Raw genomic sequence first — 26,243 nt, 5'->3', positions numbered from 1 at the left:
AAAGGAAAGGATACAACTGAGGGAGTAGATAATGGGATTCTTTGGTGTCACTGCTGTGTATTAAAGGTAAGCTGGCACATTTGTCAATTCAGGAGCAAAAGGAAAATTAATTCAATAACAACAAAGCAAGATCAAAACAAGTGAAAAAATAGAATTATAGAATCATAGAATTATAGAATTATTTGGGTTGGAAGGGACCCGTAAAGGTCATCTAATTAACCCCCCCCTGCAGTCAGCAAAGGCATCTTTAACCAGATCAGGTTGCTCAGAGCCTCATTCAACCTGACCTTGAATGTCGTCATTCAGGAAATCTGCCACTTCTCTGGGCAACCTGTTTCAGTGTTTTACCACTCTTGTAAAAAGTGTCTTCCTTATATCTAATCTAAATTGACCCTTTTTCATTTTAAAAGTTAGCCCTTTTCCTCTTGCAACAGATCCTGCTAAAAGTTTGTTCCCATCATTCTTATATGCGATTGTTATGGCTTGGCCCTGCCCAACCTGTTTGGCAGGATAGTTTTGGGGGGAGGGGGAGGCAGGGAGTAGGGTTCTTCCGTGAATTTGTGCAGCAGTCCAGAGTGGTGACAAATCACCACCAGGCTATATTCAAATCAAATATTTACTTCGATCAGGGCCAAAGTTGAGAAGCAGATCTCAGTCTCAACTTTACCACAACGAGAACTTGGATACGACAAAATGTGACTTCGAGCAAAGAAAAAGTCATGAAAAAGGTCTAATCTGTACATTGAACATGGTCAAAGTTACTCACAGTTTGCAACAAGAACTTGGATATGATCTGATTCACCCAAAAGTGCCGAGGAAAAGAAAAAACATAGGTGCTATATAATAAAGGAGAGAATAAGACAAAGAGAGAGAGAGAGAAAGAGGAGAAGTAGCAGGGAAAAAGAAAAATAATCACCACCCCAGTAGAGCATAGCAGAGATTCCTCAAGAAATACGGTCCATGGGGCAGCAGGCATGTACCTGTTTTCTTCTTGACAGAGATTATTTATAGAGCAAGGTCCGTGTTCTATTAGCATGTGAGGGGTGGTTTCACAGCACCTGCATTGTGGCTTTCTGAAAAATTCTCAAAGTGATGTAGAAGTGCCTTCAGGAAACTATACATGAAATTTAAAAAGTAACAGGAAAATTCCTGAAATAATTCCTCTTGACATCTCTTGTATCAAAAACATAGCATCCTGACCCAGGTAATTCCTAACCTGCAAATTTGGAAAGTCTGGGAGAGAATTTACGGAAAATATTACAACATAACAGTCCATTTTGTATACCCTGTACTAGAAAACCTAAAAATCTAGAAGCGTGTGAGAGAGAGAGAAGATGGGGAACCTGGAGTGATCGGGTAGTACTATGTAGAGATATGTATTTGGTGCCCACTGGTGCTCCTACTATTTGAAATAGATTTTTCAGTTGTTATTTCTATATGTAGAATAGTTCCATTTATCGTATACAGCAGTCCATGGTGCACTGAGGTGATTTTTAGGGTATTTACTTTGTTTCATCTGTATTTACAAGAAATAGATTTCCCTCAAATTTATAGCAATAATCTTTGTACCAGATAATCATAATTTCATGCTTTCCCGCGTACTGATAATAGTCCACAGGACATTTAAAGAGCTTAAACATTATTATTGACTATCCAAAGAAGTCGTGCACTCTAACTTTATATTTCTGTTTTATGCACTCTTTACTTAAACATTTACTTAAAATAAAGATAAACATTAAATTCACACATAGTATTTTAAACTTGAAAATTACCACAGAATTAAGAAAAATATACATTAATGCCAGCAATTTACACATATTTCACCTCATTATGGCAAGGTCTTATCTCTTGCACACACAAAATATAATGGGACAAGTCAAAAATTATCCTTATATATTGCTACTAAATATCTTCTTTATTCCAAGCAGAAATTTGTTCAAATGTCTTCTGGGAAGCTTAATTTTATTACAAGACAGTCTGTAGTCAATGCTAGACAAACGGCAGAACGGAAAGAATGATACTTCTAAAACTATTCCAGCTAGAGTGACTCTTGGATAATAAGACTCATAGAATCATAGAATCATAGGACTATTTATGTTAGAAAATACATTTAAGATGATCAAGTCTAACTGAAATCTAACACTGTCAACACAAAACTGTGTCCCCAAGCACGACGTCTATATGTCTTTTAAATACTTCCAGCCATGAGGACTCGGTCTCTTCTCTGGGCAGCCTGTTGGGTGAAGAAAATTTTCCCAATATCCTGTCTAAACCAATACTTACAAGTTCCTTTCCACCAAGCTTGTTTCCAGTCACTCTTCCCCAAACCTGTAACATTGCACAAGGTTATTGTGACCCAAGTATAGAACCTGGCACTTAGCCTTGTTAAATCTCATAAAATTGGTCTGAACCCATTGATCCAGCCTGTCCATGTCCATTTGTAGAGCCTTTCTACCCTCAAGCAGATCAACACACCTTCAAAACATAAGTGCGTCTGAAAAGTTACTGAGATTGCACTCAATTGTCTAGATTATTAAATGGAACCAGCCCAGCACTGAGCCCTTGAGAACACTACCTATGACTGGCCGCCGACTGAATTTAACTCCATTCACCACTACTCTTTGGGCCCAGCCATCCAGATGTTTTTTTACCCAGTAAAGACTACACTTATCCAGGCCATGAGCAGTTAGTTTCTCCAGGAGAATGTTATGGGAAAGGGTTTCAAATGTTTTACTAAAGTCTAGGTAGTTATTATCCACAATTTTCCTTTATTCACTAAGCAAGTCACCTTTTCATAGAAGGAGATCAGGTTAGTCAAGCAGGTCTTGCCTTTTCTAACCTCACGTTGACTGGGCCTGATTAACTGATTGCCCTGTGCATGCCATATTATACCGCTTAAGATGAACTGCTCCATAACCTTCCGCAGCACTGAGGTCAGACTGACATGCCTGTAGTTCCCTGGATACTCCTTCCAGTCTTTCTTGTAGATAGGCATCACATTTGCTAATCTCCAGTCAACCAGGACCTCCTTAGTTGGCCAGGACTGCTGATAAGTGATGGATATAGCTTGGTAAAACTTCTGCCATGTCATTCAGTACCTAGATGATCCCATTGGGCCCCATAGACCTGTATGTGTCTAAGTGGTGTAGCAGGTCACTTACCATTTCCTTTTGGTTTATGTGGACTTCATTCTGCTCCCTGTCCCTGTCTTCCAGCTCAGGGGCTGAAAACCCAAAGAACAACTGGTCCTACTATCAAAGACTGAGGCAAAGAAAGCATTAAGTACCTTAACCTTTTCCTCATCCTTTCTCATTATGTTTCCCTCCACACCCAATAAAGGATGGAGATTCTCCCTCGACCTCCTTTAGTTGCTAATGCATTTATGGAAATACTAGGCTATTAATCCCATCACCTTTTTTCAGGGAGAAGCCCTAATTCTTACTTGATCTTTCTTGGATGCTTCCTTTGTTTCTAAAACATCAATAATCCTTTACATCTTCACTACTGCACAGATCAGTTCTGGGCCCCTAGCTACAAGAAGGATGTTGAGGCTCTGGAGCGAGTCCAGGGAAGAGTAATGAAGCTGGTGAAGGGGCTGGAGAACAAGTCTTACAAGGAGCAGCTGAGGGAGCTGGGATTGTTTAGCCTTGAGAAGAGGAGGCTGAGGGATGACCTTATTGCTCTCTACAGCTACCTGAAAGGAGGTTGTAGAGGGGAGGATGCAGGCCTCAAGGCATTGCCCCTGACAGGGACAATGGCCTCAAGCTGTGAGAGGGAAGGTTCAGACTGGATATCAGAAAGTAATTTTTCACAGAGAGAGCTATTGGACACTGGAATAAGCTGCCCAGGGAGGTGGTTGAGTCACCATCCCTGGAGGTATTTTAAAGATGGGTAGACAATGTGCTCAGGTACATGGTTTAGTGGCAGATAGGAATGGTTGGACTCAATGATCCAATAGGTCTATTCCAACCTGGTGATTCTATGATTCATAGAATTCATAGAATTCATAGAATCATAGAATCATAGAATAACCAGGTTGGAAGAGACCCAGCGGAGATTCTATGATCTCCATCCCCTACCTCCACTGAGATGGCAGACCGAAGAATACTGCTAGCACACTGTCCTTTAAACATTGGCTTGTCACCTCCAGGCTTATTGCTTGCCAGATGGGTTTTATCCCTTTTCCCCTTCAAATCTAGTTTAAAACTCTATCAATGAGCCCTGGTAGCTCCTGCACAAAGACCCTTTTCCTATTTTTCCTTTATGAAAGTGGTTTTGATGCAAAGCATAGGTAAATTTAACCTCAGCAACACCTTCAACCTAGATGAAGTACTGTCCTTATTGTTGTTCAGTTCCACTTGCAGAGCCTCGTATCTGTTATTAAAGGGCATCTAAAAAGGTGGAGTTGTCACAGAGGAGATGAACCTGCTGTTCCAGGCAGGAACTTGCTGCCTTTCTCCCCTGTCATTTAAGTCACCATATCATGTGTCTTGTCTGCCGGTCTGAATTGTTCCAAGGAATGCAGGGTGCAATTCTAGTAGTCTACCTCTCTCCTGCACTCCCAGATACTCCACAAACTACTCACCTCCTCCCAGAGCTCCATCAGTAAGCGGAGGACTTCCTCTGCCTGGGTGTGCCTCCCACAGCTGTGCTGACCACTGACACCTGGTATTGAAGTAGGAATAGTTCACATCCTGCAGCCTGACACCTGAGTGATGGCATGTTCCTACTGGAACTCTGGGAAGTTATGTCAATTGTGGTGGGTGCAGAGTTTAGGAAAGCCTATTTTAGAACTTTCAAATGCAGCTGGCTACTTTAGGACCTGTGGAAACCAGTATACATCTCTGACAGATTTTTAGCTATGCTCAAAATGTGCTTTTAAAAGGAATTGCCCAGTCATCTCTTTGAGTCACAGCAATCTTTGATTCATGTGATAGAGATGTCTTGAGTGCATGAACTAAATTCCTTATGAAGAGAACAAAGCCAGAAGATGCATTTCAGGAGTGCATCTATGCACACCATGCCTTATTAAGTATTCAGCCCACGAGATAAGACTGGAAGCAATTCAACGTAGCTGCCTTTGATATTAATAGGATATGGTGTGGGATCCTCAGTAGCAATGGTTTCACTGCACAAATCCTCTCCTTTTGGTACTAAATAATGATACAAAGTCACAGACAGTTAGAAAAGATGTATGATCCACCATGTATGACTGGATGTTATGGTACATTATCTGCCTTCAATTTGCTTGAAAATTACAGTTAAGCCACAGAGGCTAGAGCTAGTCAGAAGAAAGAATTCCTGTTTTTTGATTCTAAGTGTTATGGAAAACAATTGAGAAGCTTGAACATCTTTATGTTCAGCCTAGGACTTTCAGAATTGATTGATTTTCTGTGAAGCAGCAGTTTTAAAATCATCAGAATAATGGAGCTGTCTAAGACTTTCAAAGTACCAAGGTCTCCAGTGAAACAGAAAGAAGGCTTGAGTTCAGATATGCTTTGGAGGTTTCCCCAGTTTCAGAACAGTCAGATTGGCAGGAAAATCTGCAGATTTCCAAAGTTTCTCCTGGATGATTTAATATGCATCAATATCTAACACGCTGCTTAAATAGCCTCCAGTTTTAACTGCAACAAACTGTTAAGTGTGGACCTTGCTGGTTGTCTCTGTTGCACAGGAGCTTTGAATGGAGCTGAAAAATCAGCTTCCATGGTTTTGGCATTTGGTTTTATTCTTGTTTGGAATGAAGACAAAACCCTCCAGAGTGTTTTAAAAAGGAAAACAGTTGGAAGATTGATTTTTCTGTTTTTAACAGAAAACAGTTTCTCTCAGTCTTACTTTACAAGTCTGTTTTTCATATTTTCCTCTTCTAGTGTCTCTGAATAGGTCTGTTGCAGAGGTATTGTGTCATTTCTCAGGACAAAGACATTATTACATTGCAGTAGTCGACAAAATCAACACTAAAAATGCTCCCTTTCTGTTTAAGTGTTATTCTGTCCAATACATCCTATTTAAGTTTCCAGCCAATTGTAATAGTGAACGTCATAAACTCATAGATAGATTTTATTTTTATTACATGAGGGGATAAGGAACCATAACTTAAATATTATATGATGGAATTCAATTAGGCCAGATTTGAAGTAATAGTATTAGAACAGTAAGTTGTACTCATCAAGAAGAAAATTTCCTTACTTTAAAGCTGCAAAATTTATGAGTGCTCTTGCAAACTTTAGTGTTAATAAGCATTTCTTAAAGAAAATTCTATAATTCAAATGATATGAAAGAATTTATATATCTTTGCTGTGAATTTCAGCTAACTCATGTGAGAGAAAAATCAACAAATCTCAAAAAGAATCTGAGGATTCCTTTTAGAACCTGAGGATTCCTTTTGGAATCTGGCTGCTTAGAATAAAAAAGTTGGTTTAGAGGTTGATTTTATAAGAATTATTTTTCTTTTCCTTCCTGAAAACATTTATATATAATAATGTGAACTTTTGTAGAGGAAAATCATTTTAAAAGAGGTTTTCTTCCTTCTCAGAACACTACACAACATCTGAGCCATTTTAATCTTTTCAGTTAATTTTATCTATCTGGAAGTTACTTCACAGCTTCATCTCTGGGCCTAGTGTGAACCTTAGAGCTTTGAAGAATATCGGGTTATAACAAGGTGTACAGTTTGTATCAGTCAGTGATTACCAGGCAACGTCTTTCCTGCCTTTCCTATGGAATAGCAACTGGTCAAGTGCAAACAGTTGAAACAACTTCTGGATTGTATCAATATGGACCTAAAGTAAAAGCTAAATCCAGACCCAGATATCGGACAGAACTGGACCCAGGACTGAGCCCTGGGGAACACCACTTGTGACAGGTCTCCAGCTGGAGTTAACTCCATTCACCACCACTCTTTGGGCTCTGCCATCCAGCCAGTTTTTAACCCAGCAGAGGGTGCGCCTGTCCAGGCCAGTGGCAGCCAGTTTCTCAAATAAGATACTGTGAGAAACTGTGTCAAAGGCTTTACTACAGTCCAGGTACACTAGTTCTGCAGCCTTTCCCATATTATTATATTTATAGTTTCTATAACTATAAATATATTTATAGTTTATTAGTTTATATTATAGTTTATTATTTATAGTTTCTATAAATATATCTACAGCTGTTTCTTGAGGACCATTCATTTCCACTTACGGCAGTGAATTTGTTATTCACCTCAAATATATTACTCTAGGTTGGTCATCTTTTCTTTTTCTTCTTTCTTCTTCTTCTCCTCCTTCTTCTTCTCTTTCTTCTCCTTCTTCCTCTTTTTCTCTTCTTTGCTGTTGTTGTCTATTTTTAAAGTGCTAAGATCGGCCTGACTTTAAAAGCATCATGTAATTACTTAATATATTTTACTCTCTGTTACCTTTCTCTCTTACTCTGTGATTCATGCAAAATCTATTGAAATCATTGCTTCTGAAAATAAACAGTGACTACTGCAAGTTGTACTGGAATAGTATGAAAGTTAGTGAAAATGTAACTTCTCACCTGTCATAGTTATTAAAGGACAGATAAATGAAAAAAACAAAACTCAGCAAATCTACCCTTTGCCTTAAATATTCCCTGGAACACAGAAATCCTGTTTAATTTGTTCTTAAAATAAAAGTTAATTGCATTTTTCCTTTTCATAAGAGTTATGATTTTGTTGCATGACATTTGTTTGTATGTGTAATTATTACATTAGGAAACACCAAAATCCTTTTTTTGTTTTTTTGGGTTTTTTTGTACACCAGACTAACGGTGAGAAGTCCCTATAGAGAGACTAATTGAGCTCAAATCCTTTCTCCAAACAGGAGTAGAAAGAGGATTTAGAAAAGCAAGCAAGGAAGCAAACAGCAACCTCCTAAACCTGTCAATGAAACAAAATGGCCCATAAGCATATCTAAACAGAAAACGAAAAAAAAATAAAACCAACCTAATTATTTTTGTGTATTTTACATTTAGTTTTATGTGATACTTGCAAGTATTGCAATTGGTGACTATTGTAATGCACATCTGTAAAATCAAAACCTTAGAATTGTGTGGGTTTTTATGTGCAATATAGCCCCATATTGACTAAACTGAGGTAGCTAAGGTAGGAAAAGCAGATTATGCATTATCTAAGTAACACACAGAACAAGCGGGTTCAGATGTAAATTTTTCTTTATTTTGCTGTAACACCATTGATTCTTAACTCTGTAAACTACCTTAAGGATCAAGCATCAGTCAAGGCTTCTAAGTACTGCTTATATGTTAAACCCACAGTTTTGAGACTGTATGACATCCCATGGAGGGATACTAAAACCAAAAATGTTAGATTAATGCTTCAGATTGACAATTTAGGTGTGTTTGGCATATGCGAGATCTTGAATTTTGCTTACATAAAGTTGTCAACAATATATACATCTGAGTTTATAAATGGCTACAGCTCTTCCTGATAATTAAAGAACGTGTTAACATGAGCAGGTAAGGAGATTAAAACACAACACTACCAATAGGGATGCATCCATTAATTCCAAGTGATGTCTAAAGAAATGCTACAATCTTGCAGAATCTTGTCATTTTCACCTTCCTCAAATCTACTTCAGGCATCCCTTCATCCAACCCTTGCACACTTGCACTATCTCCTGATTCATATGCAAAGGAATATGAAACTGTCCCCATTACTGTGCTTGAAGGAAGGCAGAGTGCTATAAGGAACAGAAATATATCTAACAGAGAAGAAATTTCTATTCCAATGTCATAACCTGCAAAATAAAATGTGACTGCCATTAGGCACAGAACATGCTTTCATGTTATGTGATAAGATACATGATAAGCCACTTAAGGCTGGTCTTTGTCCATTACTGGCCTGATTTTTCAAGAGTTTCAGTAGCTTCTTTTGAATGGTTTTAATATCTTGTCACTCACCACTCAGGGCAGTGGCTGTGAAGCATAACCAAGCCCTCAGAGAAATGATAACATCTCCTGGAAGACAAAAAGAAAGTCAGCATAACACACATTCATCAATACAATTTTTTTTTAACTTTCCTGTGTGATTTTGAACACTTCTGTGTTTTAAAAGGGAAAATATTATTTAATTCTAGAAGACTTCCCTGTATTCATGTGATCAATTTTGGAAAACTAGGTGGTTTAAGAAAAAAAAAAGTGAGATGTTGATATACACTCATATTTACTAAACATATTGGAAATATAATAATTCTTATAATCATAAGAATATGACAGAGTGTTTGTTTAGGTTTTCTGAAGTGCTTAAAATAATACATATTAATTGATTGATTAAATAGTCTGAGTTTGTTGGACAAGGTCTAGGACCACTATGAATATAAGGATCTGGATTCTTCAAGATTCTATGCCTTTTTGGCCTTACAGAGCATCCTATTTGAATAAATGTTGTGTGAGTGGTTGAGAAGAGGCTATCACCAGAAAACCCTACATGGACATAGAAGTTAGCTGTTAGAGGCTACATGACTGATGATGAGCAATCATGTAACCTTAGGAAAACCCGTTTTATGAATATCTGTCAAATGTCTACAATTACTTAAAACCATTTTGTTATAAAATTTGTCTAAGATTGCTAATTAAAGAATTCATAAGTATTATAGATAAAAAACCTTACAGTTATGAAGTCTACATGTACACCTGTATTTCCATGGGAAATTTCATAAGCCTTCTAAATGTATTTCAATTAGGGGTTTTTTTCTTCCTTGAGAGCTCTGAAAAATATTGTAAAAATCTGAGAAGTCTGTAATTCTATAACATTTATAAGGGCGCACTTAGTGATAATATATAGAGTGAAATGATAGGAAATCATAAAGAAGAATATAACTTTAAGAGAATATAACTTCTTATTTAGAAAAATTAAAAATATTTATGTTAATGCTAGAAGCTTGAAATAAGAATCTGCAGAGATAATGATGCACGCACCTATAGTGTGCTGCATCATAACCATAATATGATTTGAAATACTTTCAGTTTATTTATTCTTGGTTCTGTCACATGTTTGAAGTGCTCTGAACTGTGTAGGAAGACACACTTTAATTTAGACTCCTATCTTTAATAAAGAAACAACATATACTACACTTGCATGAATTTGTTCCCTTATTATTTATAGAGATTAACTTTCACTACCATAAGTGAGAATCAGAAATAATTCCCTTTTCAAAGGATCCTAATTCAAACTACAAGGCTGAGAAAATACTGTTTTGCCTAAATATTAAACCTGTGACTGCCTGGAAAGAATCACGCTTGTTGCTATCTTGCTTCTTTCCAGGGTAAAACTGAACAATATATCTTCCATGAAGATTTCCGCATGTGAAAGCTAGGTGTACAAAGTGAGAAAGATTACTTGCAGAAGTAAATGCACTGAGTGTAACTGTAGCTCAGTGTTAAAGAGATGGCATTACAAAGGAAGACATTCATTCACAGAGTTGATTCCATAAGAACTACAAAGACCTGCGTAGAAGCTTATACTGAATGGTAATTGACAAAGAATTTATTAGGTTTTCTATCAGTCTTCTTTGTCCTGCGTGCATGTTTATGTATATCCTCTTGAAGAGGAGCATCAGGAAAAGACTATCAAATTAAGGAATTTTGCAGTTAAATAAGAAGAGGTGCTGAGAGACTGTTTAAATGTATACATATAAATATGATTTCCTTCCCTTTCTGTACACATTAATCAGTCAGGGATGTTTCTGTTCATTAGCACTAAGGACAATCTTCATTAAAAAGACATTAACGTTAAGTGTGCCTGTCAATAAATTCAGGTTACAGAGCTTTATGAACTTCGCGCTTATCAAAAGTCAGTCGTCAGCCTTCAAAATTTCTGTGGGACTGTGCCAGAGTCCAACACTCTCTGACCAGGTTCTTTTAGTTGTGGAAGGTGTAGTTTTTAGTATCAAGTTTTTTTATTTGAAGATATTTCATGCTACGTAGGATTTCTGATTTAGCAGTGTGATATAAAATATACTGAAAATAGAGTACAAATGGAATGCGTGCATAACAAAATAAAGCAGTTGCAATACACAGTTCATTCACAAAGTGATTCCCATTACCAGTCCAGACAATATGCTTGGCATCCCTAGTTGCCAGGATGTAATACATGTTTTGCAGCTTATTCAAACCCACTGCTCTCTTTGAAATTTGTCAGTTGCTTGGTTAGCATCTTCTGTGTTGGGCTGAGCCATGTGTTCACTCTGCCCATGCTGTACTGGATGAACTCAGGGAGAAACATTTGCACCACCAGCTGATCCAGTCAACTCTCAAAGCTGTTTATAAAAAGCATAGGCTGACCTACGGTCCAGCTTGTGCTGAGATGAAGTCAGCATCTTTGCAACAGCTGGAGTCAGGCACAACCTTTCTGATTCTTGGGGCTTCACAGGCTTGTCACACTTGCCCTTCTCCACTGAGACTTCTGCCATTGTAGCGTTTTATTGCTCAGTCATAGATCAGAAATTAAAGTAGAAATACTTGCTTTTTGCAGTGCTCCCATACAATAGTATTTTTTGTTATTTTTCAGAAGGCATTGAACTTAGACATTTCCCATCATTCTACAGGCCAAGTACCTTACCTTTTGCCTTTTACAGGCAAAATATAACTTTAGTAGCTAGAAGTAACTTTAAAAAAGTAAAAAGTAAATGTCATTTGCCTGTAAATGTTCATATTCCTGGTAAATGCAACCATATTTATGGCAGATATTTGTCCATCATCTAACTCCAGACATCTGAAATAGTGTCAACTACTTTCCAATGACAATAAAAGTATATCAGCTACAATAACTATCTGAAATGTGGCCCCATAACTAACAGAATTCTGCAGCTAAATCACAGCTCCAGTAATCAGAAGAAAAGTAATAAAAGATGTGATTCCTCCTTTTTTTCAATAATTGAATTTATACTCTAAATTTTTTAATTACATACTATATAATAAATACACCATTTTTAACTTGGAAAAAATAACTTCCAGTTATTAAAGATTCCAATCATTTCATCTACTAGATCTAGATGAAAAGACAAGGAACAACAGCACTAGTAACACTTGTGACTGCTGTTAAGTGCTGGGAAAGCATTTAATTGACAAGGACTACGTCAGGTAAAATCAACAGACTGGATCATAGAGACAGCACAAGTCATGGTCCAGTCCACATACTGCAGGTCTCTAAATGTTAGGCACATAGTATCCTTGTGTCAGGGTGGAGAGCACAAGCATTTGAGGATATCTAAAGGAACAACCTAATTCACCAATTTGTATGGAAAACTTGAGGAATGCAAAAACACAAAAAAGGAGATATTAAGGCCGAATATTATTTAGAAACTAAAAATTGTTGAATTTTGCTAACAGGTTATTTTTTATTTTTGTCTGAAACATTATTTTTACAATTTTGTTATCAAAAGAATGTTTTTTACATTAAAATATAGGATTGAGAAAACCTAATAACACACAGCAAATGTTCTTAATTTGTTGATGGTAAGAAAGAAAACAAACTAAAAATTTTTGATGCAGTCCATTAAGTATGTATCTACTCGTATCCTAACTGACCTTTCAATTAAGCCTGACCATGTTTTCTGTTCAAGGATCTTTGAACAAGCATTTGGAAAGTCTTAGCTATTATCCCAAATGACATAGTAGATTGCTTCACAAATCAATTATGTTATCTTTAAAAATTGTATTGCAAACCTTTCAAAAAAATGGACTTTTTTTCAGTTCCATACTCATGACACAAAAACAGCTATCCTTGAACACAGAGTTTTAAAACTCATTTTCTTCCACTTTACACACACTTTCTATGACTTTTCCTATATCCTGTACAAGCCAGAATGCCTCATGCTATTCTAAAGTTAAAGAAAGGCAACCTTTCTGTCAACCTTTTATTCTCCTGGAACATGTAGTCTTACATTATCACAGCATGGGTTAGAATTTAATTAGAAGATATATTTATCATTTCTCCTCTAATTTTCACTTCCACATAGCACCATCACTTCTTGTAGTATTCTTGGTTACATTATTAAGATGATATTTCCTATGCCTGTGGATTTATTTGAATGTGGCTTGATACACGGAGAAAAAAAAGGATCATACCAAGACCGAAGTTTATCCCTCTTAACCTCATGTGTTTAATAGGTCCAAGAGGTAGGGACTGCTCCTACCTTCCTCTTTAATCAGAGAAAGAGACTCTTCCAGAGGACTTTGCAGCCTCTGGGACCCGATCTGCCTTCTGTATAACCTATAGTGCCAGGGTTCAACTACCTACAACCTTTGTCTATGCTCTTTGGTGCAGCCCAGCTGTGTGACCTTGACTTAGCTTTAATGAGAAAAAATGTTGAACTGTAAGAGACTATGCAAGCTAAGACCTTGCAAGATAAAGGAAGTAAAAACATAGGCAGAAGTGAAACTCATGAGACTAATAGTATTTCAGATCTTAAAAGAAAAATGCTGACATAAAAGAGTGTAAAAACCTAAGAAAAAAAACAGAGCCAGAACTTAGAAATTCAGCAGAAACAAAGATCAGACCAGACCTCTTAAAGAAACACTGGACAAAAATGTTCCCATTTGACTGATAACTGTCTGGACAGTAAAAACTCTGAGGAACCTCTAATGATTCTATGATCCTGGTTATCTGAGTAGCATGAGTCTAATACTCTTGTCTGCTGTGCGTATCGGCCAATGCATAGCTCCTGTATATTCTTTCATATATTATTCTTAAAGAGTCTTTTTTCACAATGTAAAAGAAGACTAAAAAATAGAGAGGTGCATCTGGAGTTCTCAGTCTCTCTTCACTTGCCACACAGAGAAGTTAAAAAATTGGTTGTTGTCAAAACTCAGATAAAAGCCATATATAACAGAGATATGCAGGATTTTATGATGAGTTAGCAGTCTGTGGTCACTCAGATTTTTGCTCAGATTTACAAATTCATACATCACAACCAAAGAACTGCTGTCCTTGAGATTTCTTTATTGCATAAAAGAATAAAACCTGATCTTATATTATCAAAACACATGCTGAACTTTTTATATTGATTTTTTTCCCACAATTTCATAGACCTTAGGTCTGAAAGTGTGTATTTTTTAATTTTTTTTAATAACAGGAGTACAATCCAAACCCCAAGTATCTGAAGTATATTTATCTATTTGATTTTTTAAATGACTTCTGAAGTATAAAGCAGAAATGTAAGTTGTATTCGTATTTTCTTGTGCTCACCAGCTCACAGGTCTTATCCACTAATGCTGATAACATTGTTTAATGCAAAAACTGATTTTAAGATGCTTGAGAGATTTTTTGGTTCCCTCCTCTGATATCCAGCCTGTTGGTAATTTTAAGTCTTTGTTGGTTGTTTTGTTTGGTTTTTTTTTTTCTTCTAATGTTCTGAAAAAGAACAGCTCCTTTTCTTCATTTTTATTTCATTTTCAATACATTTAGAGATATTTGATTATTTTTTCTCATTCATATTTTACCTCTATTCCCATTCCCAGAGTATACCTTGAAAAAAAATTACAGAGCATACAGAGAACAATAAAATGATGTTAAAAGGATTGCATATTAGTCATCTTCACAGAAACTGACACTTGTATTGACAATAATTTAATTTGTAGAGGAAAATAAATTCTAGAATGAATTGATATATCTGGTTTTATTCATTTTTTTATAGCATGTTCTTCTTGTGTTTCAGAAATTGTAAGGATAATGTTCCCTAACTTCAATATAAAACAAAGCATTCTGCATAATGTCCCATTACAAATGAAAAAAGAGTGTAGTAAAACATAAAGCTGATCTGAAATTTTAAAGTCTTATCCAAATATCATCTTGATATATTCTGAACACACCTTTGGTTAAATTTCGCCCATTGTCCTGCAGACACTTTTGCAATACACTTATTACTGAAATCACATATGTCAGAAATATCAGGGCCTATGAAGTTAGAAGTCAAACTGCGTGCTTTGAATCTGGGAACAAAGCAGAAGTCCAAAGGACTTCTGTAATGAACCAGTATTTATTAGATGCAAACTGATGTTTTTGTAACTTTTTTCAACCACAGCTGGAGTTAATCCTAAATACAGGTGCAAGAGGCAAAAATAATTAAGAATAAATGGCAGAGCTAGCTCAGTTCTTAGAAAAAACTTTTTAATTCCTGATGAAGATGAGGAACTATTTGTGTCTATTGCTGTTAACTAAAGCATCTAAGATTTTTTAGTACTTCTACAGTCTAAAATGACTAAATCAAGGGTAAAATTATTGCTTCTGTGAAGTAGATCTTTGTTTTGTTTTGAATCTATTAGCTTAACTCTTATTGGCCTAAGCTGTGCAATTGGACTCTCTGACTTTTTACCTTAAGTGGGCATGCCAAAAGACACGAAAGATAAGTTATCTCTTAAGGCAGGTTTTATTAGATCTCAAAATAATAAATTAGAGCAGATAAGGAAGTTCTTTGAAATAGTATCTATACATGCCGAGCTATCACCACAGCATAAAGCCCTGCCTTATGCATTCGCAGGAAAGACTTGTAGTTCAGATAAGTGCAGATTAACCTCAGGGGAAAAATCTCCCAGTCAGAGCTATTGCAAAGGAGGCTGGATGTCATCATGACAACCTTGTTTAGGTTGTTCTGAATTAATTTTCAGAAAGGCTACAGAAAAAATTGGGGTTTGATGATACTTACTTGCACTGTGAGACTGACATCAAGCACAGAGGTATCAACAAGTACAAACTGTTGATGCAGGTGGACCATGTGAACACTATGTACCACAGCCCAGGGAACAAGGGAGTACAGTCCCTGAACAGTAACTCTCAGAGAGAATTTCAGTGGCCATCCTTCAAATCATAGATGGGCCTACAGTTTCTATTTTCTATCACATTGTTCTCTTCAATCTTTCTTAAATTGCATGTGCAGAAGGGCACATGCAAGCAGACACTCTCACATCTAATATGAGGAGTTTTTTTTCAAGAATCTGAACATCATTCAAGCTGCCATTAGAGCCATAGAAAGGATTACTGTTTGATATTTTAAATGCTGGTACCAAGATGCAAATACAGCATTGTGAAGCAGCTAACTTCAGCCCTTTCACCTTGCCTTCTCTTTATTATGGCAATCACCAGGTTCATACACCAGGCCCACAGAAAGTTGGAGTCAGCTATCGTTTCAGTGATTATAAAGTGTGTGTGGGGAGCAAATTCCTAATACCACATCTCCCACACACCTTGGCATGGATGCAAGTAAATATATCAAAGTATATGACTAAGCCCTTCAGAACAGGGCCATGTATAAACAAGTGTTACTTTCTGTTAATGACTGCAGTGATGACAGAAAGTTACAGTGTAGTAAATGCAGTGCAGTTGGAATATTTTACTTGGAATGGGATACTACTTGACACGATATTCCCCAAACTTCTGGCTTAGCCCTGGCACAGAGGCAAATACATAGGCCAGATGAGAGAATCTGACATCACTTTTTCAAAGCCACTATTACCTTCACAATTACCTTGATGACTGTGACAAGAGAAAATAAAATTTTAACGTGCACCCAGCCAGTAAATCTTATAGTAGCCTGTTTTCTCTAGCAGTAACACCTCAACCAAGACATGACTTTCTCAGAAAGTAAAGTCCTTAAAATGTTCCAAACCTCACTAATCTTCTAAAAGTTTTAAACTACTCTTTTATTCTCATGGAGTATCAAAGCCTCTGTCACTTTTTTGAAGGCTGCCAATTATAAATTTGTTCATCCAGTCAAAGAATGGGAAGTACATCACTACTTTCACCATATGATACTATAAAAGCCATAAATATAAAATAATTTATGATCAGTATTTTTTAGGAAAAGCTTGAGGAAGCAAGCTGAATAGTGATGAAACTCAGAGCAGGTATGTCCTGCTTGAAGTCTTTCTGTAAGCAGAAATAAAAAACAATCAATTTACTTAGTGGTGTGTCAGAGTGAACAGACAGTACAGACCATTTTAAGTAGAAGAGAAGGCTTTATCTGTAGGCACATTGAAGAGAAACAAGCAAGAAACTTCTAAATTGGAGTAGTTCAGCTAGAGAGGAAGAGCAATGTGAGAATCATTGAAACTAATTAACAGCCTTGCAGTTGGTGTGGTTGCTTAATTGCAAGCAACAGTCAAAATTTGTTCCCCATGTTAAAAATCAGAAATAAAGTCAACCTGCACCCTCACCACTAACAATATTTGCTAAAATTGTATGAAAACAAAAGTCTAGCTCCATCTCATTAACATAGTATGAAGGTCTTGTTCACTTCTGAAATGTCTGAAATTGCAGCAATTAATTATATCATGAGGCTGGAATGATCTTGCTGTTATTGCTAGCTTTGACGGGTAATACTAAAAATGTTGGAGCTTTGGAAATGTGGCATTTTTAATTCTCACTTCAGCCACCTACTGTGTCTCCTTAAGGCTTCGTATAGTTAATTTAACAATGTTTCAGTTCACTTTTTCCACACTTAGTAGTATAATTGACAAGCACGTTTTGAAAAATAATCAGGTGATTGTGGGGGATGGGTAAGAACAAATGTCATTTTTCTTGCCCAAAAATTGCATTAGAAGAAAAATATTCTTTCACAGAACTAATAAAAACTTTATGCAATTTCACAGATTATTTGTTAGAACTTGATTAAAAATAGGGCACTGGAGGGTTCCTATTCCACCTTTCTTTTGGAAATGAAACAATACTATCACTGGCTTATATTAGATAGTGATGTTCTGCATAAAATAGGCTGGGTGGCTGTGTGGGTTTTTTTGGTGTTTTTGCATTTGCAAGGGTTCCTTATATTATAATTTACTGACCATGCACTAGGTACTGAGTAAGGTGTCTGTTGTTTACTTCAATATTGTTAATTTTATTATTTTATTAATGTAAATACCGTGATGGGGAGAGAAGCTTTGCAAGAGTCCAGGTGTCTCTGGCAGAAGTTATTGAAGCAAGAGAAAACTAAACAGAAGTTTTAACTCCTGCCTCACTGCAGTCACCCTCTTCTCCATATATTATATGCAGTGAAGTTGAATCCACTATCATGCTTGGTGCATGACAGCTAGCCCTCTTCTTTTTTCCAGATTCTTCACAAGAGAACTTCCAAAGTCAAAACTGAAGGTTCAACTTATTGCAAGTGTTCAATCTTTCACAAAGAACTTTCTACAGATGATTCCATTTCCTCAAATGAAAGAAATCCTATTCTGATCAATTTCTCTGATTTCACTAGTAGAATTACAGACCAGGCAGAGAAGACGTTAATCAATAGATCACAAACAAGGAGAGAAGCTAAGGTCAGATTTTGTTGTTTGATTTTTTAATTTACATTTATCAAAAATTGCACTGACATTCATTTGCATAATGGTGTCATCTGCAGGCTGTAGTCAAAGCTTGTGATACCATAGTACAATGTGCTCTTCAAATGAATACAAAAACTTAATCCATTCCTCTCATAGAGAGCTTTCTGTATGATTTCAAAAAAGGGAGAATAAGCTTCTTTAAAAGAGTTACTAATTTTTTATCTGACTTTCATCTGAAGATGATATTCTAAGTCCTAACACTAGTGACAAGAAACAGTAGTTATTAAAGTTTGACCTTTAAATCTAAAGAAGATGGGACTGCAAATATGCTGATTCAATGTTCATGAGCAAATTACTTTCTTGGTCCTATTAAGTGGTTATTTTTGAGATATTTGAAGATATTTTCCCCTGCCCAGGACTTCAAAAGGAGGCATCTTTCTATTTTTTTCAGCTGTAAAAAAATATTTATCCCTATATCTTGTAACCGTTCATCAATAAAAATTATCAGTAAATAGTATGGTTTACTACAGGGAGTGCTTTTATTTATTTTTATTTTTCATGCAATAATAATTACCATCTTTAATTTCTAATACACTGTGGTACTGCATCATTTTGAAATCTTCTTTATCATCTTTGCAATGCAATATATATTGCAGATAATTGCTTTTATCTTTGACACAATATTATAACACAGTTTAATAATAAAAGTTAATACTGAATTATAATGAAGTATCAGTAACTTATGTGCATTTAGCAACATTGCTTTCAGTCCATGTTATCCCAGCTGAATAAAGCATTTCAGTATCATTAGAACTATTTCTTCAAAGCATTTAATCTGAAACAGTGTGGAAGGGGAAAATCTACCCCCTTTCAAGACACATAAACACATTACTCATCCACTTCTTTTACAGTGTTCATTCTCGTTTAGTTTTATAGCTGTGACAGAGAATATTGAAAGAGTCCAGCCACCTTAATAGCATGGAAGCAACAGTTTGTATGACCCACTAGTTTTGATATACAGATGCATGTCCATACCAGTCAGCTCTTGTGTCACCATTCATCATTTTTTTCCTATATTTCTATATTAATGCCTAGCTCCTCAAAATATGTGTGTACATGAGCTGACTCTTCTGCTGGGAGAAAATGACACTGAACTTTTATAGCAACCAGAACACTAGGAGAGAAAATGTCTTAATAGGCATAAGGCATACTACCAGTATTATGCAAGAAAAGAAATAGTGATGACACTGGGCAATAACAATTTCAAAAATGTTCCGTGTTTTGTGGATACAGTGTATATTTTTGCTTTATATTTCTTTTTGACCCCTGTTTCAAGAATATGGTGGTAAAAAAATGAACTATGCTAGACTGATTGTACTCACCATTGTCAATATTTAGTGCACCTTACAGAAAACTGAAGAATTTGTAACCTATTGAATCTACCTAACAGTGGCAGCTGAATGGCAGCGAACAGCAGCTGCACAATGTTAATCATTTATAGAAATCAAGCTCTTCTCTTGATGTTCAAACAAAATATGGAGATGGATGTATAATTGTTGACAGTCCCCCAAGATGCTCACCAAACAACATGGGTCAGCAACATGTAGTGCTCTTTTAATATATCAATAAATCCCCAACTGGAGAAGGCAGGAAGATAATATGAATCGTCTTCCTAACTACTTCGGCATTCAGATGTGAGCTTCATTTCATTAAGACTGTATTTCTATAATGTTTTTTTAAAACTAGACTGAAATGATTACTAATTTGTTCACTAGTTTGTTAGAGGAGAAGGAAGAGGACTTTCAGTTCATAAAATAACAGGCTTTCAGCGTCTTGTGTACATCCACAGGCTCTGCAACATCTTCACCCTACTCCTAGGAGTCTGACTGCTCACTACCAGCTCTGATGCCATCCAGCTGAGTTGCTTAGCAGATGCCCACAATACCAAGCTAGTCAACACATCTGCATCCCACAGGAGTTAACCAAGGTCTCCTTCAGATGTCATGTGATATCTCTTTGGCTTTAAGACACTGTTCTACTCAGTATTTTTTTCCTCTCCATTCAAAATTTCCCAAACTGATGAGAAGCGGCTATGTCATGGCCTACTGGAACAATGTTTATTTGTACTTCATTGTCCTTTTTCTGGTCTGTAACTATCCTCCATCTTTCTCTTTGCATGCTTCTGTTACAGAGTTTACACTTCGATGTGTTTCACATATATCATTTACATATTCACAGTAGGTTAAGTGAGGCACTTGTACAGGAAAAAAACCAACCAAAAATGTCCTGTACCATGATAGGACTAGATATACTCATACTGTTAAATATTCATACTGTTAAATGAAATTAACAACATAAACTTCAGACACAGACAAAAATGGAGAAAACTACCTAGGTTAAAATTTGTTTCAATAACCTTATATAAAACACATCAGCAGAAGTTAGTGTTTATTTTCTTAAATAATGCTAATTCTGAAAAAACAAAATAATATAAAACTTGTTTTCTCCTGCAGTATAGATTTCTGCTCATATTTTTCAGAGAAAAAAAAGGTGTATATTGGATTGCTTGAGGATGGAGGAAGGACGTGGGTTGAGGGTCTCACATAAGTTTCTTCATTGTGTATATGCTGAATGGAGGTTTTTGAATAACATAAGAAGAGAAAAAAAGAAGGGCCTTTAAGAACCCCTCTACTGAATATCTACGGAATCTTACAAGTAATAGATGACATGGATGCACTCTAGAAACTTCTGTTTTTTTCAGGTACATGTTGTTCTGTTGCATAGACATGACAAGTCCAGTAGCAACAGTCTTCAGCATATAACTGGTGGCCAATTTATTTCCAGCAGCTGTTTGGAACAGAAGGGTTCTGAGTGAGCCATTTCAGCAACTAGAAGTTGCAGCCATCTACTGGTAACTGCCAAAATGTCAGTCAGTCAGACACTTGTGGGCTTGGTATCTATTTATACTATCTTCTGAGACACATTCAGGCTTGTACAAGTAGCTGCTGAATATCACTTGAAGAAAGTGATATCTACAGTGTGACGTCTGGCCCTTTTGAACCTCTGTTATTTCATTATTTTTTTACTTTATTTTTGCATGTACTCACAAATGTCATTCAAGCATTTAATACATTTAACATGGTTTATAAAAATAAAAAGAGACTTCATACTATACCCTTCTATGTTTTCCTTGCAGTTTTTTGTTTTGTTGTTTTGTTTTCAGTATTAGGCACAAGTAGAAATATTAACTGGTAAGTCTTGCCCTGTGGTTGTAGAAAAATAAATATAATTGCTGTTAGAAGGAACAACTTAGTGGTGGTGGTCTGATTCCTTGAAACTGTACAGAGCATGCATAATAAAGCACCTTACAAGTTATTTTTATGCCCAAATTACTGAATTCAGCTGTATTATTCAAAATTTTATTCATTTGATTTCTATCAATTGTGGGAGATTCTCAAGCTATGAAGACAGGAGAATCCTCACTGTTGTGATCTACAGCACAATTTCTCTCTGGCTGCTGTATTACATTACTTACTAACCATGCTTGGAATGCAGAAAGATTCTGTCTGCTGCTTTGGGAATACCATGTTTTTTGTGTTGTAACAAGGGGTAGACTGCTCTGGAGGGGCTCATAGACAAGGGAAATCTCAAGGGGAGCATGAGAGACAGAGAAAATATTTGGACCAGGTACAGGGTATGAAGGAGTTTTCCTTCTTTAAATCTTTTAATTGAATGACTGGTTTATCTCAACATTAGTCATAGCTGTCTGGATTATTTCACTTCTTTGCAGGCAAGATCCATACCTTCTCTTCATTTTCACCAGTCCCTTGATGGCAATTTCTTCTGAAGTTTTATGTATGTGCAGTTTAGATTTTAATGCCCTAGAACTTCTGGTGCCTTGAATGATGACCTAGCACTCAATATTGATTTTTTTCTTGTGATTATATGCATTGATAAGAGTCAACAAGTACCATGTTTAGCAAGTAAGGAAATGTGCTGAAAAAAAATCTTTTCAATGGCAGTTGTATTGGCTTTGAGCTAAATATGCATGTGTTGCTGTGGCTTGCCAGTAAATTCTGACTCAGGTCACAGGATTCATTAATAATTCAGTACATTTGGCTTTTGTGGAAAGTTCTATGTGGAGTTCAGTGGCTATACCAGTTGCATCATATCAAGTAAGAGTAGGACACCATGATGGAAGTGTTGCCTGCTCCAGCAAAGATATGCTGTTAATTCTGGTTGTGGTAAGAACAATATGATCTCACTCTCCTGAACAGAATATCACTCACCTATGTTGTAATCAAATTTCCAAGTGGAAAATATATAGTTCAGTTTTATGTAAACAACATTTTCACTGCCTTCACTGACACAGGATTCATGTCTGCTTGTAAATGAAGCAAAAAAATACACTTTTTTCCAGCTTAAAGATAGTTAAAGTTGTCTTGTAGATTTTTCTGAAAAAAGATGGAAATTGCCAAAATTGATTCTTTTAAAACTGAGTTCAAGTTGAAATAAAAATAATACGTAAAATATCTAGTTCGTCATACCAACATGAATGTCTTCTCTTGTAATGCTGCAATTCAGTTTCCCAGCAGAAATACCAGAGTCTCAAACTATAATGGCATTTGTCACTGTTTAGCCAAAGGCAACAATAAAAAGGAAGAGGAAATCATAAGCACCTCCTGTCCTGTGTTGAGGCCTGAGTTAGCAGCCTCATTTTGCTCTACATTCTGTCATGAAGATAAAATAGTTCATTTAGAGGTGACTCAGGGCTATCACACCAATGCTTTGTGTAGACTGGATACAACTAAGCTTGCCCACCCAACGCTTCTGAACTGCATCATCTCTGTCACAGAACATCAAAGTCATGTAATTTGTAAAATGGCATATATCTGTATTTCAAGTATTTTGGTGTCTGAGTCTCCATTTTGTCTCCATGCAGTTACTTAATTTTAACCTGTTATAACAGTTAAATACATACTTAAAGTCAAATTAAAGATCCAAATGTGATACGTGTTTAAGCAAAAAATCTATTGAAATGCATAAAATTTAACAGAAAATAAAAGAAAACCAGAAAACAGTCTATGCATATGAACCACATGGATCCAAAACCTGTGCAGTGAGTGAAAGGACTTGCTGTGACCTCCACTGGTATTGAATCAAACCTACATGTGGTTCTACTGGTGACAACTGTCGTTGGAGTCAATGTAAATTTAGGCAGCTGACATTAGAGAAAATTCCAATGTGATATTTAAAGTGAATCAGAAAAACTTCATGACTATTTTGAACCTTAAAATGCTGTCTGTCCACCTTCTTCTGATCAAAGCTTAGCAAAGAAAACTAGCATAAATGTCCAATCTTTGCATAGAAATCTCTCTTCATCTAGAATATTTTAAATCTATGAATACAGAAAAAATTTATATACATAGATAGTATTACCATCTGAAAGAACGTTCAAGAAGGGCTTGGATCTGCTGTTCTGTATTTCTCTCCTTATGTTTACATTTAGCTTTTCCCAGATATCATAGAATTATAGAATGGTTTGAGTTGCAAAGGACTTTAAAGATCATCTAATTCCAACTCCCCCTGCCATAGGCAGCAACACCTCGCACTAGATCAGGTTGCCCAAGGCTCCATCTAACCTGGCCTTGAATACTACCAGTATGAGGCATCCACAATTATCCTGGGCAACCTGTTCCAGTGCCTCATCAGCGTCACTGTGAAAAAAATTCCTCCTTATGTCCAGTCTAAATTTGTCCCTCTCCAGTTTATAACTATTGCCCCTAGTGCTATCACTACAAGCCTTTGTAAACAGTCCATCCCCCAGCTTTTTTGTAGCCTCTTCAGGTACTGGAAGGTCACTGTAAGGTCTCTCTTGGCCTGTCCTTATATCGAAAGTGCTCCAGTCCTCTGATCATCTTTGTAGCCTTCCTCTGGACCCATTCCAACAGTTCTATTTCCTTCTTATGCTGAGGACTCCAGAACTCAACATAGTACTCCAGGTGTGGTCTCACAAGAGAGGAATAGCGGGGCAGAATCACCTCCCTCCACCTGCTGGCCATGCTTCTTTTAATTCAGCCCAGGACACAGTTGGCTTTCAGGGCTGCAAGTGCACATTGCTGGGTCATGTTGAGTTTCTCATCAGTCAGCACCCTCAAGTCCTTCTCCACAGGGCATCTCTCCATCACACCATCCCCCATTCAAAACATACTGAAACTGTGGATTGTTCCCACCCAGGTGTAGGACCTTGCACTTGGCCTTGTTGAACCTCATGAGGTTCACACAGTCCCACTTCTCCAGCCTGTCCAGGTCCCTCTGGATGACATCCTGTCTGTCCACTGTGGCAACTGCACCACTCAGCTTTGTGTCATTTGTAAAGTTGCTGAGGGTGCACTCAATATCACTGTCTGTATCATTGATGAAGATATCGAACAGCATTGGTCCCAGTACGGACCCTAGGGAGACACCACTTGTAATGGATCTCCATTTGGACATTAAGCCATTGAGCACTACTCTCTGAATACAACCATCCAACCAATTTCTTACCCACCAAGCAGTCCACACATATCTCTCCAATTTAGAGAGAAGGATGTCGAGGGGAACTGTGTCAAAGGCTTTACGAGAGTCCAGAGGACTTCATCCATTGGTTTTCCCCTGTCTGCTGCTGCGGTTACCCAGTCACAGAAAGACACCAGGCTGGTCATATGGGACTTGCGCCTGGTGAAGGCACGCTGGCTGCTGCTAATCACCTCCTTGCCCTCCATGTGCTTTAGCATAGCTTCAAGGAGCATCTGTTCCATGACCTTCCCAGGCACAGAGGTGAGGCTGACAGGCTGGTAGATCCCAGGGTCATCTTTTCTACCCTTTTTAAAAATGGACACAATGTTACCGTTCTTGAAGTGTCCAAGGACTTCTCTTGACTATCATGACTTTTAAATATCATGGAGAGTGTCTTGGCAACCACATGTGCCAATTCCCTCAGTACTCTGGGGTTCATCTCATCAGGTCCTATAGACATATATGTTCAGGCTGGTGGTTACCAACCTGATTCTCCCCCACAGCAGGAGGGGCTTTACCCCATTGCTCCCCATCTTATTGTCTATTGACCCAGGAGGGGTGAGGAGAGTGGTCGTCAGTGAAGACTGAGGCAAAAATATTGTTGAGTTCTTCAGCCCTCTCCATGTCTGTTGATATGAGTTCACCGTTTTCATCCATCAGTCAGGGTATGCTTTCTTTATCCTTCCTTTTCTGATTGACATACTTGTAGGAGCCCTTCTTGTTAGTCTTCACTTCCTTTGCCAAGTTCAGCTCCAGCTGTGCCTTGACCTTCCTAACCCTATCACTACACCACTGGGCAGCATCCCTATATTCTTCCCAGGTTCCCTGTCATTGCTTGCATTGCACATGAAGTTCTTTCTTGATCTTCAGTTTGACCAGCAGTTCTTGACTCAGCCACACTGGTCTCTTCCCTGCCTGATTTTCTAAATCTGGGGACATCACTCTTCTTCTTCTTTAGGCTACTCTTTGCTTCATTTTCCGGTCTATCTATCTGATCTCCTATTTTAGCATTGTACCTAATCCAGTGCCTGTGTGCAATACTGAATAATTAATCCCCCTTTAAATAACTTGTCAGTCCGTTGATGGTGTTTACAATACTTTTTGGATTGAAAACTCAGCTAAAACATCTGTTTAAATGAATATGTGTGTGCATGTACTGTAAACCTGGTAAGTTTTATATAATTAAGAAAATGAGTCCTGTTTGTTATGCCGCAACTTTATAAAATTATTGCAATTAAAAGGGCAAGGGAAACCCTACTCCATTATACTTTACTTTACTTTACTTTACTTTTCTTTACCTTATTTTACTTTACTTTATTTTACTTTACCTTCTTTTACAAAATTTCAACTTCAACTTTTTTTTCACACTGCAAAGAAAGGAAATACATTTGACAGTGTTCTTGAAA

This window comes from Phaenicophaeus curvirostris, chromosome 1 (assembly GCF_032191515.1).
Source record: "Phaenicophaeus curvirostris isolate KB17595 chromosome 1, BPBGC_Pcur_1.0, whole genome shotgun sequence".
NCBI lineage: Eukaryota > Metazoa > Chordata > Aves > Cuculiformes > Cuculidae > Phaenicophaeus > Phaenicophaeus curvirostris.
This window is presented reverse-complemented; position numbering follows the sequence as displayed.